The sequence below is a fragment of the Schistocerca piceifrons genome, unplaced genomic scaffold, assembly GCF_021461385.2.
Source record: "Schistocerca piceifrons isolate TAMUIC-IGC-003096 unplaced genomic scaffold, iqSchPice1.1 HiC_scaffold_936, whole genome shotgun sequence".
Taxonomy (NCBI): domain Eukaryota; kingdom Metazoa; phylum Arthropoda; class Insecta; order Orthoptera; family Acrididae; genus Schistocerca; species Schistocerca piceifrons.
Window position 1 is genome coordinate 5,721,678 of NW_025729208.1, and position 5,000 is coordinate 5,726,677.

At 54.2% G+C, this 5,000-nt stretch overlaps 1 non-coding gene across 1 annotated transcript in view; it reads left to right on the forward strand.

Moving 5' to 3' along the window:
• The first annotated feature begins 4,876 nt into the window (after positions 1-4,876).
• LOC124772205 overlaps positions 4,877-5,000 on the forward strand; it is a 1,909-nt gene continuing 1,785 nt past the window's right edge. Inside the window, exon 1 of the ribosomal RNA XR_007013871.1 lies at positions 4,877-5,000. This exon is cut by the window's right edge and continues 1,785 nt beyond it. This is a non-coding gene — a ribosomal RNA (small subunit ribosomal RNA).

The following is a 5,000-nucleotide window of genomic DNA, read 5'->3' on the forward strand; positions in this document are numbered from 1 at the left end:
ATCTATGCGCATCTGACAACACTACGTCCGCACCACAAAACATACCGCCATCTGTAGGTCTCCCGCAACATGACCTCCTGCAACGACGCCACCGCCATCTATGAGACGCCAAGCCGACTAAGACAGCGATGGCGCCACAGTGCCCGCCTTTCGACGCCACCCACAAAGCCTGCAGCCTCTGTCGACCATAGCACCCATTCTCCAGTGGCTCTGCCGCACGAAGCCGTGGACCGGCAATGACTCCACCCGCACCCGTTCGTGGACCACCCCAACCGCCAAACGCGCACCTCCAGCGGATGAACGGCGGACGTTTCCCGCACTCGTAAAGTGCAATCCACCCCTATAACTTGCGTTTCATGAAGAGTTATTTCCAATATGCGACATTCCCGCTGTCCCTATACATGAGCCGCGACCTGTACCACTTACGAGCGAGAGACGCGATCGCGTTGCTCACTGTACGGCGTCCGATACCGAGCCATCAGCATGTCGGTCCCCATGCGCGTTGCACTCGCACTCGCACTCGCAAAAACGTGGGGCAAATATATTACGCGGAAGAGTTATAACAGACCGAGCCCCACTGCATGGGGGGAGTCTTTGTCACTAATGTACACAGATAGAACATTGTGGACTGGAACCAGATTACCCGTACACACGGCGCTGATTAGTAATCAATGCAGAGCCATCAAACTACAGAAAATATATACAACTGTCCGTATACATGCTGAAAGAGTCTGCCCACAATGGGAACCACACGTCAGCCAGACACTCTGATCACGCACCACTCTCTGCTTCTAACAGGCGCACATACAATATGTAAGCACCAGCATGGAACAACATCCAGTGCATCCTCTCCGCCACATTACACAATCCACACTATCACAACCAGACCAGGAGGTCCATGCGGAAAATAGAATATCCCACCCTTTCGACATCCACCATTGCGCAGATAAGGCACCAACACCCACACATGTCCTATACAACGGTGCACCCAACATCACAATAGTACCTCCTGTCACAGCGCACAAACAATGACATGAGTCAAAGACACAGGTCTGACACAAGCATAGAATTGGAGCGCCGCCTCTAATAAGCCAAAGGTGCATCCTGACGTGACAAATCTCATCATGTCACAAGCATTCACTTACTATAATCACTATCAACGAACCTGCCGCCCCGCCCCCCCCCCCCCCCCCACACCTTTCCTTACAACAACGTGTAACCTAACCTAACCCATGTTGTACCTTAACCTAACCCATGTTGTACCTTAACCTAACCCATGTTGTGCCTTAACCTAACCCATGTTGTGCCTTAACCTAACCCATGTTGTCCCCTAACCTAACCCAAGTTGTCCCCTAACCTAACCCATGTTGTGCCTTAACCTAACCCATGTTGTGCCTTAACCTAACCCATGTTGTCCCCTAACCTAACCCATGTTGTCCCCTAACCTAACCCATGTTGTGCCTTAACCTAACCCATGTTGTCCCCTAACCTAACCCATGTTGTGCCTTAACCTAACCCATGTTGTCCCCTAACCTAACCCATGTTGTCCCCTAACCTAACCCATGTTGTCCCCTAACCTAACCCATGTTGTGCCTTAACCTAACCCATGTTGTGCCTTAACCTAACCCATGTTGTCCCCTAACCTAACCCAAGTTGTCCCCTAACCTAACCCATGTTGTCCCCTAACCTAACCCATGTTGTGCCTTAACCTAACCCATGTTGTGCCTTAACCTAACCCATGTTGTGCCTTAACCTAACCCATGTTGTCCCCTAACCTAACCCATGTTGTCCCCTAACCTAACCCATGTTGTGCCTTAACCTAACCCATGTTGTCCCCTAACCTAACCCATGTTGTGCCTTAACCTAACCCATGTTGTCCCCTAACCTAACCCATGTTGTCCCCTAACCTAACCCATGTTGTCCCCTAACCTAACCCATGTTGTGCCTTAACCTAACCCATGTTGTGCCTTAACCTAACCCATGTTGTCCCCTAACCTAACCCATGTTGTCCCCTAACCTAACCCATGTTGTCCCCTAACCTAACCCATGTTGTCCCCTAACCTAACCCATGTTGTCCCCTAACCTAACCCATGTTGTCCCCTAACCTAACCCATGTTGTCCCCTAACCTAACCCATGTTGTCCCCTAACCTAACCCATGTTGTCCCCTAACCTAACCCATGTTGTCCCCTAACCTAACCCATGTTGTGCCCTAACCTAACCCATGTTGTGCCCTAACCTAACCCATGTTGTGCCCTAACCTAACCCATGTTGTGCCTTAACCTAACCCATGTTGTCCCCTAACCTAACCCATGTTGTCCCCTAACCTAACCCATGTTGTCCCCTAACCTAACCCATGTTGTCCCCTAACCTAACCCATGTTGTCCCCTAACCTAACCCATGTTGTGCCTTAACCTAACCCATGTTGTCCCCTAACCTAACCCATGTTGTCCCCTAACCTAACCCATGTTGTCCCCTAACCTAACCCATGTTGTCCCCTAACCTAACCCATGTTGTCCCCTAACCTAACCCATGTTGTCCCCTAACCTAACCCATGTTGTCCCCTAACCTAACCCATGTTGTCCCCTAACCTAACCCATGTTGTGCCCTAACCTAACCCATGTTGTCCCCTAACCTAACCCATGTTGTGCCTTAACCTAACCCATGTTGTGCCTTAACCTAACCCATGTTGTCCCCTAACCTAACCCATGTTGTCCCCTAACCTAACCCATGTTGTGCCTTAACCTAACCCATGTTGTGCCGTAACCTAACCCATGTTGTGCCTTAACCTAACCCATGTTGTGCCTTAACCTAACCCATGTTGTGCCTTAACCTAACCCATGTTGTGCCTTAACCTAACCCATGTTGTGCCTTAACCTAACCCACGTTGTCCCCTAACGTAACCCACGTTGTCCCCTAACGTAACCCACGTTGTCCCCTAACGTAACCCACGTTGTCCCCTAACGTAACCCACGTTGTCCCCTAACGTAACCCACGTTGTCCCCTAACGTAACCCACGTTGTCCCCTAACGTAACCCACGTTGTCGCCTATCGTAACCCACGTTGTCGCCTAAACCTGCTCTGTAATTGTTATACGACTCGTTCAATTAGTGTAGTGTTGCCCACCCGCAACCCTCGCAATATAGTTCGCTACTCGCACTGCCCGCTCCCCTGTGTATCGCTTCATGTTAAACACCTTGCAAGTCTTGCTGACTTTCCACATGCTCCTGCTGTACACTGTAATGTGGATGGCAGCAGGGCGTACATGCCGCCCCCCCCCCCCCCCCACCTCTCCCCACGTCCCCACCTTGCCCCCTGCCTTCGCAAGGTGGTTGGTGACAAGTTTGCATGTTCAATGCCCTTCGCATGCGACGTACGCAGGCTACGTTGTGGTGCGGCCTGTGTCAACTGTCCGCTGATGTCGTACGCGTGAACCACAATCTGTACTGCACATTCGTCCTTATGTACTGAATGATACATCGTGGCACATGTGTGACCGTACAACGACTGCGCCCAAAAACGGCGGACCATACAGTGCAAATATTGTGCACGCAGCTACGTGTCGTCTCCCTATGAGAGCTGGATTGCAGTGTGGTACGCCATAGAGACGTGTGGGAGGAACGGACGCCGTGGATGGCGATCAGCATGAGCTGTCTGTTGATGTATTCGGACCTAGTCGTCTCTCCTCACACACCGTGATGGCATGGTGCAGCGCGTTCCATATCTGCGACATGCTACAGAAGCCGGTTGACAGTCGTTCGAGCAATGGACATCGCATACGTACGGGGGCCACCTTCCACGTATTGTCTAGGCGTGCACATTTTGTTGCGTGTATGTGGGCAGACGTAGTGTGGCGTGACACCTGACACAGGCATGCAATAATGGTTGAAGTTGCAAATGGCGATGGACGCCTACGTTTTCTGGTGAAGTTACGCAAATGAAGAAATGGTAACCCGTTGTGGTGCGGTTGTTCTCGCTAGGGGTGAATCGGTGATGGCGACGATAGGTTGAGGTACTAACCGGTTGTTCCAGCGATACCCACCATGCCGACGAAACTGAACGGCATCTGGGTGTGAAGCGATACGCGGCGGTGGCTGGGTGGGACCGTCCCCGGCCGGTGAGGGGGCGCCTCCCGGCGTGCTGGCCGCGCGGTGCGTGGGCGCACGCGCTACAGCCGGCTGGTGGGGGCGGCCAGTGGCAGGCGCGCCGGCCGACGGACGCGGCAGGCGTCGCAGCTGCGCGCCGGCGCACCCTGCGCGCGGCGCCGTGCGGCCAAAGTAGGTCCTCGCGGGCCCGGTGCGAAGCGCGGTGGACATCTGCAGTGTGCTGGTCCGATTGAGGACTGTGTGCGTTGAGGATGCGCCGCCGCCCGGCGCTCGGCGCCGCGACGCCGTCTGCTGCTCGGTCGCCCCAGCGGTTCTCGCTGGTGGTTTGTATCGCAGCTGTGCGGATGTGTTGGCGTGTGCGCTGTGCTGGGAGAGTTCGCTTCGGCACCCAAGTGGGGCTTTTGTCCTTCTGTGGCGCTGGCGTTGGAGCTGCCGGTCACCGTAGGTGGCGCGTGTTGTCTCCCGCCGGCAATGCCACGACAGCACGCTCCCGGGCCTCTGTCGGCAGCGGCAAGCTCAGTTGGGAGCACGGGTGGTCGCACCGAAAGCGTCTACTCGCCTAACTCCGGGCGATTGCGCCTCTCTCGAACCCGACCAAGTACTTGGGACGGCGCTGCGCGCCGCCGGGACCTGAGAGGGTTTCGAGGTGTATTGTGCAGGGGAGCTCAGCCTCCTCCTGTTTGCAGAATGATTGAGCGGACGCTTGCGTGTTCGCGCGGGCCCCCGGGACACACTCCCGGGCGGCCGGCTGCTCAGCTCTAGTTGACGCAGCTCCCTGGTTGATCCTGCCAGTAGTCATATGCTTGTCTCAAAGATTAAGCCATGCATGTCTCAGTACAAGCCGCATTAAGGTGAAACCGCGAATGGCTCATTAAATCAGTTATGGTTCCTTAGAT